At 41.6% G+C, this 14,235-nt stretch overlaps 1 protein-coding gene and 1 pseudogene across 1 annotated transcript in view; one reads left to right on the forward strand and one right to left on the reverse strand.

Annotated features, from left to right (window-relative positions):
• Nucleotides 1-5,267: 5,267 nt before the first annotated feature.
• tinagl1 (tubulointerstitial nephritis antigen-like 1) overlaps nucleotides 5,268-14,235 on the forward strand; it is a 40,694-nt gene continuing 31,726 nt past the window's right edge. The window contains exon 1 of the mRNA XM_056582291.1: nucleotides 5,268-5,458. The gene's annotated coding sequence lies outside the window, so the exon portion shown is untranslated. The remainder of the gene's footprint in view (nucleotides 5,459-14,235) is intronic.
• On the reverse strand, nucleotides 10,630-10,748 carry LOC130376381 (5S ribosomal RNA; annotated as a pseudogene).

The raw sequence follows: 14,235 nt of genomic DNA on the forward strand, positions 1-14,235 counted from the left end.
CGATTTCCCATGCTGATATCCCCGGAGATTCTCGGGCATCTTCGACAATTTGGCTATAGATTGTCTCATTACACGCTAAATAATATAATTATAGCCTAATTATATATATATATAGCCTATACATATATAGGCAATATATTTAATTAGGCAATATACATATATATACATGTAGCATTTGTGGTTTTGGCATAAACATAACTAGGGTGCACTGTACTATCTGCGCACCCTTTCTGAAGCCTCTCTCTCGCTCTCTCTCTCTGTCCCTCCCTCTCTCTCTTTCTCTCTCTCGTACCGTTTTGTGGAGCACGTTCATTGTCTGACAACACTCCCATTCAGAAAGCATTGGTTTACATTTCGTTCTGTGTAGCACGCAAAAAGTCGGACCATCGTACTCTGGAACATGCTTCAATAGATTAACGTTCGTGCGCATGAGTACGCAATCGCGTGATACCGGGTTGTACAGACTGGCCTCTTCTGGCAACATATGGTTACACAGTTACTTAGATTCTACCGCGCCCCCTACAGGCAGAATGTTTTCCATTCAAACACCACACTATATAATATAATATTGAGAACCCGACACACCCGTCGTACACAGCTTTTGCTCGTAATATTATATTATAGATGTCTACATATTATGTTATATCATTTAGATATAGAGCTCCAGGTCTCCCGCCGGAGCTCCCGGAGTGTTCTAGAACATCGTAACGAACACGGCGAAAAGCTGTGTGCGCTGGATGATATTATGAATAAACGACTGCGCCTCTAGTGCTACATTATTGCTTCTTTAGAGCTCTTGTGATCTACTAGTCTCACGGTAACTTCAGAATCCATACCGTAGCGCAAGTTCACACCGGTGTACCAGTGATACAAAGCTTAATGCAAATGGGTGAAGTGACCCTATAAGTGAGTCAGTAGCTGCGTTTCAATCCTTCTGCTTTTAATACAATTGTGAAGTATCGAATCAGTAAACGGTGATGGAAAATTTTCGCAAGAAAGTTTTACGCTCCCTTGAGGTGGCTTTTGACTTATGTGAAAGAGAGTAAATGCACAAAATGGGAGATGGAAACACGCTTCGAAAAAGCTGTGTCGTAGCGAACATTGAACAAATGGGACTGACAACGTCTTTCCGATTTCCGCATAACGACCGTCCATAGCAACCACGCCGACATCAACTTGTAGCGTCACTATCTATTTTTAAGCGTTTGTATATCCTTTAAATATATTCTTTAAATATGTCCATGGAACAGATGGCCAACGTGAATAAAAGATACGGGTGGAGCGATGAAGAGGTAAACCTTTCCCTTGCTCTCATCGAAGAAAAAAAACGTTGCAGCTATTTTAGATGGAAAACAACGCAATTCCACTATATATCAGGACCTTAGAGAGAGCAAAAGGATACGACAAGCCCTGGTATGTGTTGAGGAGTAAGTGGAAATAACTTAAACAACAATACATGGGCGAGTAACGACAAATGTCCCCAAGCAGTGCCGGTGGAAAAACCAAGTTCCGTTATTTCAGCGAAATGGATAATATTCTTGGCCAGAAGCCCATTGTCTCTATCTCTGGCATCCATAATTAACAGCACAGGTTGGTATCAATTTATTAATTTAAATGTATTTACTTACAGGTGAACATTTCAAGGTAAACTTGAAACCTGGGTCAAATTTCTCCCTTTTTTGTATAGAAACGAATGGTGGGGACAGCGACAACGGAGATGACAACATGAGCAAAGTGGTTTTAGAAGGTAATCTACCGTACAATATTCAGTTATTTTAAAGCTCAGGGTTATAAACTGTTCAGGAGTCTGCAGGTGCGGGTCTTAATATACTAAAAGCGACACCCAGAGGGCAGAATAGCGAACAGGTAGTTGCCTGTATGCGTCTGGAAGTTGCCAACCCTTCGGATTGGTTCATCCTGCAGGGCAGACACTGCCAGCAGTGATTATCAACACTATCCAGAGTGCCTAAGCACCCTCCTCTTCCGCCCTCTGCGCGTTTCAGTGGAGGACATTTTAGCAGCTGCGTCATGGTCCTCCCCTTGGCTTATGTGTTTTCACATGTTAGACATATCCAGGGGCTCCAATTGGTTTTTGAGGCGGCGACCCCTTCCACGGCTTGGCAAAGGCTTATCTCTCGGAACTGTTACGATTCATACGTTGCACTTCAATTAAGTCTATCTCTGCTGTCACCTAGCGGTGTCCCAGTATTGCGCTGGGAGTTTTAATTCATTTATGAATTAATTAATTAATTCAAGTTAATTATGAATACGTTACCCATGTGTCTTGTACACTTTGCGGCACTTGTTCCTTGCCGGCACACACGGAGTGGTCACCGGCAAGCTAGAGATACTTATTGTGTTGTTCTGCCAATTAAGCTTTGTCACTGTATTTTTTTATGTAGGCTTTTCCGTCTGGCGGTGTCACACTAAATTTGTACCGGCTGCCAAATTTGTACCGGGCGCGTCATCCATACGTAATCCACTCCAAATCTGCCTGGCAACAGATGATCGCTTCGTCCGTTGCCTGGCAACGGACGATCGCGTCGAATGAAATGAAAGGTTCACGAACATTCGCAAACCTTCTATCTAGCGATCTGTTATCTGTATTGTTCTATTTCGTCCTTGACCTGCTTTAAACACTCTCGTATTAAACAATTAAATACAATACAAATATAAAGTAAAAACAAGTGTTATCTAGATCCGTTTTCTGTATTATGTTATTTCGTCTTTGGCAACATGAGCGCAAATGTTTTTTGAAACCCGCTTTAAACACTCAGTTTACTAGCTAAATTTGATCAAACAAGTCAATACAACTATAAAGTTGACTAAAAACTAAAAACAAGTGTTATCTAGCGATCCGTTAACTGTATTATGGTATTTCGTCTTTGGCAACATGAGCGCAAACGGACGACGTTTGCGCTCACGGACGACGCGATCATCTGCTGACAGGCAGGTTTGGAATGGATTACGTATGGATGACGCGCCCGGTACAAACTTGGCAGCCGGTACAAATTTAGTGTGACAGCGGTGCTGTCACGTTAAAATTGTACCGGGGGCGAAAATTGTACCAGCCTACGTCATCAGTTGTTGACAAATTCCAAAACTGCCTGGCAACAGACGACGCAATTGTCTGTTGCCTGGCAACGGGCAATCGCTTCAAATGACGTAGGAAGGTTCTTGAACATTCGCGAACTTTCATGCTCGTTGATTGCACTCCTTCATTGAGCATCACAAGACAAGTTTTTGAAACCTGCTTTAAACACTCAGTTTACTAATTAAATTCGATTAAACAATTCAATACAATACAAATATAAATTAAAAACAAGTGTTATCTAGCGATCCGTTATCTGTATTATGTTAATTGGTGTTCGGCAACATAAGCGCGAATGGTTTTTGAAACCTGCTTTAAACACTCAGTTTACTAGCTAAATTCGATTAAACAATTCAATACTATACAAATATAAAGTAAAAACAAGTGTTATCTAGCGATCCGTTACCTGTATTATGTTATTTCGTCTTTGGAAACATGAGCCGAATGTTTTTTGAAACCTGCCCGGCAACGGACAACCCAATCAAATCACTTGTCAAGCTGTCAACAACTGATGACGTAGGCCGGTACAATTTTCGCCCCCGGTACAATTTTAACGTGACAGCGCCTCAAGGCGCCAGGCTTGGCTAGGTTTGTCTCTCGGAGCTGTTACGATTTGCAACATTGCTCCTCGATTAAGTCTCTCTGCTGTCACCCTGTGGTGACCCACCTAGCATTACGCTGGAATTGACAGATTATTCTGGCTTTGGTCACGGTTCGTAACCAGCATTTTTAATTTCCAATTTATACTATAATTGATCCGCAACCCCTATCGCTTATACGCTTTGCGTTTATTGAGAAGGTTTTGTGAGCTTGTGTAGACTTTTAGTCTACCGTCGCATACGGTCATGTCGCAAACTTGGTGTGTTCTCTGTAAAGTAAGAGCTTTTTCGCTGCGTTGATGTGCCGAATTAGCTGCTCTTTGTCGCTGTTTATTTCATGTAGGCTACACCGTCTTTGCTTTGCCTCATTGTGACATCCCAGCATTACGCTGGTTTTAAGAGTGACTGGATATTTTTATCACCTCTCGTCGGGAGCAGACATAAGAGGGGCCTTGCTGCTCGCCGCAGTTGGCGGCTTGGTTTTTTTCCTAGCTCCGCCCCCAGTGGCAGCGGACGTAGGAGAAGCTTTGTTCGTCTGCATCGCCTGTTTTTTATAGATTATATGAAATACGGGTTGAGTCAGATGTGCCCTGTGACCTAGGTCTTTATGAGTGGGGTCCAGCAGTGGTACATTGATTTGGCTCCGCTCGCAGCTTCACCTTAGCCCATAAGGCGAAGCCTAGACCGCATAGCCTACATGAAATAGAACGATAGTTATTATAACTCTAGTTCTATGATGTAGGCTTAGCCTTCTAATTTCCCACCTGCTTTTCCCTCCAATTGCTGAAAGAATAGCATGAAGGATGAACAGCGCCGGGTTACATATCCGTTACCGGGGGGAATGTGGGTGGTGCCCACGTTGATTGGTGCAGAGCTGAAATTTTCAGGGGACAGGGACAGAAGACGAAGCCTAGACGGCTACACCTACAATCATAGACCTAGAGTTAGAAAAACATAAATCGTTTTCAGAAATGTGCAACTCACCGAGTGGTTAGTGGTGTCCGTTGATGTTTCAAATCAAGTATCGTAGCGAAATACAGTTTTTGTCGCATTTTATTTTACTTTTTGTAAATCAGCCCTATTGCAGCCAAAGGAACAACACAGCAACCAAAGATCAACCCCTACTGCAGCCTAGTTCAACATTTTCAAAGCCCTGCAGTGTGGGCTAAAGGTGTAATGTTGTTTCTGACCACTAGAGGGCAGACAGCTGGGCTCCTCAGTCTTCAGTGTCGAGAGGAGAGAGAGAGATTATCCGGATTAAAGTTAACACATATGATACTAATGGCTAATTAATAAACCGCTCATGGAAAAGGAAAACCATAAAAAAACGTGAAACAATGGGTTCCGTAAGTGGTATGATGAGGCAGAATAAAAGAAAGTCAATCTTTTAAAACAGAGGATAATGGAAAAAAAACTGAAAATGGAGATGGATTATAATAATGCATAGAGAGAGAAAGGGGGGTGGGTAAAGAGAACATGTCAGAGTGAGGGCATTCCAGGCATGGAGTGGGCAAAGTGAGGCAGTGAACACAGGGACTGGGGGAGTGGTCTTGCTGGTGTATAAAGAGAGAAGGCAGGGAGAGAGGGGACAGAGCCAGTGAGCTAAACAGAGAGAGAAAATAAAGGGGCGGACTTACTATCACATATACTTGAGAGAGAGAGAGAGAGAGAGAGTTCCAGAACAATCGTCAACTTGGGACAGAAGTGTTGATTCCGTGGGATTATAAACTAGCAAAATTGTTTTCTTCCGCTTGAAATTAAAGAAAAGGTAAGAATCTTTGAGAGTTTAAGAACTCACTCAATCACCGCCTACTCTCTAGGCCTGCCTGTCTCTATGGCAGGGTGGAGGCAGGTGCAACCTATGTGTCACTATATTACAGAACTTATACTTAATGTACTACAGTATTAATGCTCATACTAATACTTCATTCCAGATTTCTGTTACCACGAATAACTGCCTTCAATTGAACCTGGTCTATATCCAGTGTTGGAACTGTGTTTACTGTAGCCTGTAACCTACAGTTGCCTAATTGAAATTTGGAGTGCTGTAAAAAGTTGGTCAATATCGTCTTACTAGGAGTAGTGAGAAAATATGGCTGAGTATTATGACGACTGTATAGGGGTGAACTTTTAACAACTTGGAGCATGTACTAGTTCCATGAGTGGCACGAATTTGAAGCAGCTATAACTTTTGAAGAAGAGGGTATAACGGCAGAGGTATTTAGTATATCATCATGTTTACAGTTTCATGCATGAGGTTTTTGGTAAATGGGTGTAGATTTTCTTTTAAAATGAGAAGTAAGATAAGCTACCTCTCTGGACTGCCCTCTCTCAGCAGTAAAAGGTTTGTGAGACAGATAAACTGACTTTAATGTGTGTCTGACGTCTGCACCAGTGATTCAAAGTTCATTCTCTTGTGGCACTTTGGGTGAGTAGGCCTAATGGACTTTACAATGCTGTGATGTTTCAGGGGAGAGAGAAAGGCAAGGAAATAAGGAGGGAGAATGGAAAGAAGGAGAGAGAAGAAGAGAAGAAGGAGAGAAAGAAAAGGACAGAAGGAGGGAGAAAGAAGGAAATATGGAGAGTGAAGGAGAGATGGAGCAAGAGGGAAAGAGTCATTCTTCATATTAAGTAGATTCTCAAGTACTCAAGAATCATACCTTATTATTGGAACAGGTGGAACTCTTAGGAGAAGTTGTGTCTTATGCTTGTTTTGTGTACAAAGTGAGTGCAAGTCACGTGCTATTTGTCAAACTGCATGTGGGAGTGTGTCCTTCTGTCTTTGTGGCCATCTGTCCATCTGTCGGTCTTTGTCTGTCTGTGTGGGTGTTTTGGGGAATGACTGTGTCTGCGTTCCTGCAATCGCGCCCAAACGTGTACTTGTCTGGTGTCTGCCTCTATAAATGCACAGTAGATGGGCAGATAAGCGCTAGTTCCTCTGCCTCTCTGCTGCTTGCTTCAATAATGATAAAATGTATGTGTGGTTTCCTTTGTATACGATTAAAGGACATAAAACCACTTGCCAGTGTTGAATAAACGCTCCATGGGCTTGAATCAAATGTGTTATTTTAATCTGGAAAAAACAATTATCTACACAATTATGTATTAAGAATTTATTGTAGTTGTCTTGTTTCATTTGTGTAATCCCCAATTCGATTTTTATTGTATTCTTCTAGAATATCCCATTCTACTCTAGTGAAGGAGACAGATCCTCCTAGACCTTGTGGCCTCACACACACATTGCCCAAGTGGAGCAGAACTAAGTGGAAAGCTGTAGCGAGACTGGCTGAGCCTGCATGTTGCCGATTATTGGGAGCAGATACTCGAGGAGGACCTATTAGGGTTTCTTTAGGGGGGTCAACGGTGGGACCCCTCGTTCTTCAGCAGCTCATTGAACAGCCTGGCCTGGGTGCTTTATTGCACTGTTGCTCAGTCGGCCACAACAGAACACTCCATGCTCTGGTGTCCAATATGAACGGGGAGGGGGTGGTGGCTGCTCCTTCCACCATATGCCATCAGTGTGTGTGTGTGTGTGTGTGTGTGTTTGTGTGTGTGTGTGTGTGTGTGTGTGTGTGTGTGTGTGTGTGTGTGTGTGTGTGTGTGTGTGTGTGTGTGTGTGTGTGTGTGTGTGTGTTTGTGAGGCTGTCTGTGCGGGCATGCATTTCCACAGCTTCAGTCGTATCATAGTAATTGTTCTATGAGCCCTGATTGGAAAATGAATGACTGATGATGAGGCTGATTACATGGAAGCAGCCGGTCAAGCTATTCTATCCAGACCACAACAACTCTCTCTCTTTCACTCTCAATATATGTGTATACACACTACCGTTTAACAGTTTGGGTTAAAAGTCACTGATATATTACTGGATGATTATGGTCTTACATATATTAAATATACACTGCCGTTCAAAGTTTTGGGTCACCCAGACAATTTCATGTTTCCAGGAAACAGTTTTCAGATGTGCTAACATAATTGCATTAGGGTTTTCTAATCATCAATTAGCCTTTTAACATGATTAGCTAAACAATATACCATTAGAACACAGGGGTGATGGCTGGAAATGGGCCTCTGTATACCTATGTAGATATTCCATTAAAAATCACCTTTCGAGCTAGAATATTTATTTACCACATTAACAATGTCTAGACTGGATTTCTGATTAATTGAATGTTATCTACATGGAAAATGTGATTGTTGAAGATATTGTAATTGTTTTCCCTTTGTCAGTCCATTACTAAGGGCAGGCTCGTAAAGGCCAACCAGCCCACCGGAGCGCTTTAAGTGTTGATAGAAACATTGTCAATACAGCTGTCCGAAACATACTCGCTGCATGCTTGTGTTTGTAGCCTTCCTATCTGTCCTCATTTGCTTCTGTTTCCCCCCTAAATCTCCTATCTCCTGAGTCTTCTCTTTTTGGTTTGTATGTTTGTTTGTTTGTTCGATACATTTTTTCTTTCTTTTTTTCCTTCTCTCTTTTTTTCCTTCTCTCTCTCCATCCATTATCTCACACATGTGTGTTAAAGACTTGTGTGTCTCTGAAGTCAATAAGCCGCCAGTGGGGTTAGAGGTGGTGGCGTATGTTTGAAGCAGAGCTGGGTAGCTGGTTGGGTTTCCTCAACCAATTGCGTGTATATGAATAGCTGGGACTGCAGGAAGTCTCTTTGTTTCTCTAGCCATGATAGTCATCACGTCCAGTGTGATAATGTCATCCAAAGGTTAAGCCTAGCCACACATGTCCTTCTTAGATAAACAAAAATGTAGCACACTTGATAATGGCTCACGTACTATGGTCGTCATTAGGGGTGGGAAAAATAATCGATTCTTCGATGCATCGCGATTCTCGCTAGAACGATTCTGTCTTGATGCAGATAAATTAATAATCGTTGCCTGCTGCAACATTCTGTTCACCAGAGTGGGATAATTTTTGTGATTTTTAAATTATTGAATTTATCTTCAGTGTGTATTGGCCAATCTGATTTGTCTTGACACGATTGCGATTCAGCCTACGCATAGCATGCGAGCAAACTCAAGACACAAGAACTCCTTCTAATTCAAGAGCAGCTTTTCCTTTAATGACATAGAAAAGAAAGATTAGAAAGAAAATAAAACTGAAACCTATTTTTTGCATGCTTCCATAGCAAGCTGCATTGATTATTACATTGTTCATAGAAAGTCATATTTGTGACAAAAGCTTTCTCTCTTATGAAATATTAGATAAGTTACTTCATCTGTTGATGTCTTTAATGATCATCACAAAAGTAGGAAAGGATTAGCAAACTCTGAGTAGCAAACCCAGATGTATATATATATTTGTGAAAATCACGCATGGAAATGTACATAAAAAAAATTGTTGCGTCGAGATGCATCGAGATGCATCGATAATCGCTTCAGAATCGAATCGTTGACCTCATAATCGGAATCTAATCGAATCGTGAGGTGCCAAGAGATTCCCACCCCTAGTTATCATATAGGAACTAACACCACACTGTTCATGTAATCGTAAATAAAACAAAATTAAAAACAAATTAAAACAAATTCTTTACATGATAAACAAAACCAGGAAGTCAGGTGAGTTATGACAATTGTTGTGGTCCCTTTATGGAACCCGAAACGCATACAGGTCTGAGACGAGACGGGCTGCAAGGTCCTGTGTTCACCATTCTGTTAATCTGGGAGGTGAGGTTGAGTTTATATTATTTCAACTGGTTAAAAGAGATAGGAAACCGAAAGTGAATGGTTCATGTTAGGTCCTTTCTGCCAGCTCGGTTGGAACTGCAATCCAAGTGTGTTGAGCGTTAATGTGTGAGGTCTGTTTGCATGTGTTGGTTAGCTGTACCAACAAATTGCTGCGCACATAATATAATAACAATTTGCCTATAATGTTACAACGTATAACATTTTGGTTCACCTATTACGTATTGAAAGCATAGCAATGCAAGTATAATAATTCTCCTTACTTTATGAAGCAATCATAATAATGTTCTCCCTAGTGATCATTTGATTGCATTATAAATGAGTCAAATTATGGGTAACAGGGGTAATTGTTCAATCGAAAGTGTAGTATTCTATATTCAATAGCCTTTACTGTTATTCAGGGCTCAAATTGCATTGACATTTTTTAAATGCATGGCAAATACTATTGGTTAGTTGAAAATAATATCAAACAGCTTCTTCTGAAACTGAAAGTTTAGTTCATTTACAGAAGTACCTTAGTGAAATGAACTAATTGTAACAACAGCTAAGGCAGCAACCTACCTAACTATAGTGAACTAAAGCAGAGGCTTTTGAGGGGGAGCGGGAGAAGGGGGGGTCGGGTGCGATGGCAAGATAAGATGGATTGTACATTGGCAACCTGACGAGTTTAAGATGTTTTTTTATTTTAATATGTAACCAGAAAAATAAGTAATTGAGATTAAAAAAATCTTCTTTTCAAGTGTCTTGGCCAAGACAGGCAGCAGTAGCCTACAGTCACAAATAGTCTACACACAAAACATTTATAATAACAATGGATTGAATATATATAGCGCTTTTCTAGACACTCAAAGACGCTTTACAGTGAAGGGGGGACCTCAGTAACCACCACCAGTGTGTAGCACCCACTTGGGTGACGCACGGCAGCCAATCTGCGCCAGAACGCTCACCACACACCAGCTTGAGATGGAGAGTGAGGGAATTAATGAGTCAGCCAATCATACAGGAGGATGATTAGGGGGCCAGATTGAATGAGCCTGGTTGGGCCAGGACACCGGGGAAACCCCTACTCTTTGCAATAAGTGCCCTGGGATCTTTTATGACCTCAGTGATTCAGGACCTCGTTTTTACGTCTCCTTCGAAGGCGACGCCTTCCGCAGCACAGTGTCCCCGTCACTGCACTGGGGCATCGGGATTGTTGTTAAGGCCAGAGGGAAGAGTTCTACTTATTGGCCACCAACCGACACCACTTACAGCACCTGGTATTCCCAGGCGGTCACCCATCCAAGAACTAACCAGGCCAGACCATGCTTAGCTTCCGAGATCAGACGAGATTGGGCGTGTCAATGGTGGTAAGGCCTTTGTCAAAAAAACAAACAATTAAAGCAATCAGCAGGGGGGAGAGGGGATGTCAATATCGCAAGACATTTCGGGTGGCTCAAGGAGAAGGCTACCTGACTTGAGAGTTTAAGATGTTTTTTAATTTCAATATTTAACCAGAAAAATTCGTATTTGAGATAAGAAATCGCCTTTTCAAGTTTCCTGTCCAAGACAGGCAGCAGTAGCCTACAGTCACAAATAGCCTGCACAGAAAACATTATAAAAATTAAACAACTAAAATAGTCATCAACAGGGGGGAGGGGGGATATCAATATCTCAAGACATTTCGGGAGGCTCAAGGAGGACAGTAGGGATGTAACGGTTACCGGTGTTTATGGTAAACCCCTTTAAAAAGTCGAAAATAGCAATTATCGTTTTCATTTCAAATAAAAGTATTATCTCGTTGGATTACCACGGTGTGGAATCTGTGTTTAATCATTCACAGCTTCATCCCAGTCTGCCGAAATTGTCAGGCAGGCGCACTGTGTAGACTACAACCTGCGTTTAAACTTTCTTGAAGTCTGAATCATGGCGGAAGGAGGAGACGACAGCGCTCAGGACATCTATCAGCCCTCTAAGAGGACTAACTCTGAAGTATGGACATATTTTGGGTATTATAAGAATGCCGAGGGACAGTTGATTGAAGACAGTTATCCTGTCTGCAGAACGTGCAGGAAAATAGTTTTTGCTAAAGGCAGCAATCTCATCTCCGTGACCATCACCCACAAATTTATAGCCAATGCAAGGTAAGTTAACGTTAACGTTTTAGCTGAAATTCATTGCATGGAGACAAGTTGAGGGAGAAAGCAAGGATCCGTCTGACTAACTTATTAACTCGTCAATAAAGTAAACAGTAATCTATGTGCAGCGCCCTACCCCAGCGTATGTATTTAGAATGCATCCAGAAGCTAATATTCTAAGCTAATCAGCTAAACTTTCATTCACAATGAGACAGTGAAACTGTGAAAACATTATTCTTATAGCATTATTTAGCGCTAGTTGAAGGCATAAAAAATGCCATGAACTTTGTTTGCTGAACAATTTTATTTGACAGTGACTACGGTATATAACCATACATCATTAAATGGATGTTGGAATCAACCGAATACGAGCTAGCAGCTAGATCAGCTGAATGGCGCAAGCAGATTTGTTTACCTAGGACAACGGTCAACACTAATAAGGAAAAGGAAATGGCATTATTTTAATCAGCAATGCCATAAGCATTTGCTGAAATGAATAACTTTGTACCAGAAGCATTCTATCTAGAACCCACATTTTCCTTCAGTGTCGGGAGTGTGGCATCGGGACACTTTTTCCCTACAAGGCAGCAAAGACGTTCAGTTCGAGCCACCCCAGATAATTCAGTGAAGGAGGAAGTCAAGGTCTACAATTCTCTGCCATCCATTCCAACTGACGGAGATCCACTGGTGCGGTTGAGGGGCCGTGCATAAGAGCTGGCTCATCTTGCCAGGATTGCAAGAAAGCTTTCTTTATCCCAGCAACCAGTGTTCCATCTGAGAGACTATACAGTGCCAGCGGGTACATTGATTCGCCTCTTAGATCACACTTTAAACCAAACAAAGTAAATATGTTGACATTTTTTCAAGTGAATAGAGATGCATACATACATGATGCTTGATCAGCAGCATCTTATTCGTTGATGGAGAGAATAGGAATACATCAGCTCTGGGCCCCGTTTCCCGATAACGATGGATCTTCGCTCGTACGATCATTCTCCCGATGGATCTTGCGATCCATCGATAATTTCTTTGTCGCGTTTCCCGAAACTCCTCTTAACGTGAACGCGCATTCGCTGCACTCACGACGTCGTAGGATTGTAACTGTCTACTGACACGGTGCTGAAATGGGCTCCGTAGGAGGGGGAGACGCAGGAATGTCGCAGGAAAATTGTGTTAAAAAGGGTTAAAATATATCCCCATCAAGGACAACAGCAGAGTAGCCTACGAAAAAAATAGACTGCAATTATATGAATGCTAAAGACATTAAAACACAATTGATTAGGCTTAAACCGACATATATCAGTCCTAATCCTGAATGCACTGTGCGTTTCACGGCATTTTCCCCCCTGAAATAATTCCTCTTCACACCTGTGAATAACCCGGGAGACGTCCATGATGAGGAATACAACGAAGCCCACCGTCTGGCCCGGTGCATCGTTGAGCGCACGATCGGGAGGTGGAAGTTGCGCTTTAGATGCCTTCACAAGTCAGGCGGAGGGCTCCAGTTTTCGCCGGCCAAGTCATGCGCCGTGATATGTGTGACGGCTATGTTGCACAACATTGCAGCTAAGGCTGGGGTGGCATTGCTTGAACCGGAGGACGCTGAGGACGATGACGACGAGGAAGATCGGTGTGAGGACGGCCTCCCTCATAACTACGCGGCTGGTTTTCATGCGCGTCGAAGAGTGATTGAGACTTTTTTTTTAACCCCCTCCACCCTCCCACATGTCACTAAACATTCCCGTCAACGTGACCAATCCCCACCATATCCCAGCCTTTTGCCTGCTCCTTTGCTTGTTTTTTATAATTTATTTTATTTCTTTATTTTTAATTTTTTAATTTTTTTTTAATTTTATTTATTTTTTTACATTATTTTATGCTACGTTTTATGAGTAGCCTATGTCAGTCTGCACAAATCCCCCCACTTTCTCTCACACATTTTGAGTGCCCTGCCTGCGCAAACATTTTCTGGACTGTCCCGTTTTATTTTGGCCATTTTAACATCTTTATTAATAAATTAATTAATAATCTTTATTAATTACCAAACTAAGAACATAAAGGCGCAATGCGTTTTAATAAAACGCATCCAATAGACGGAATGTCCGATGGTGACGCCACTGAGGCTATAGCTGACGATGCTCTTAGCGTCCTACGAGTACCTACGAGCACCCCTGGAGTACTCGTTAGCTACGAGCGTTTTCAAGACGTTCGTTCCCAACGATGCTTTCGGGAAACGCGGTGAAAACTCTACGATGCCCTTTCGACGCACTTCACGATCCACTTAGGCTAACGACGCTTTCGGGAAACGGGGCCCTGTTCTGTTGATTTGTTTACATATTTATTTATTTTGTTTTTATGTCATCAACACTTGTTTATAGCAGCTATTTATTTTAAATGCATAATTCCCTTTTGTCTTATTTTTTTAAGGTTTACTTAAAAGTGTTAAGTAAACAGTTTTACATTTAAATTTTGATAATGAAGAAAAAATATATACAATAAGTGGTGTATCTTTGATTTGATTACATATTGTTCTTTATGTCTTAGCTTGAATGTTTGGATTTGTATAATTTAAAACTGCACGACTGTAAATGTTCCTGACAAATAAACTGTTTACATGCTGAACACTTGGTCCTTTGATGTTAAAAGTTTCACTTTTGATAAGGTTTTGCCTATATTTTTTAAATATAATAAACACTGTTACACTTTTGAAACTATTTCAGTTTATGTACAAAT

This window comes from Gadus chalcogrammus, chromosome 22, assembly GCF_026213295.1.
Source record: "Gadus chalcogrammus isolate NIFS_2021 chromosome 22, NIFS_Gcha_1.0, whole genome shotgun sequence".
In the NCBI taxonomy this organism is placed as follows: Eukaryota; Metazoa; Chordata; class Actinopteri; order Gadiformes; family Gadidae; genus Gadus; species Gadus chalcogrammus.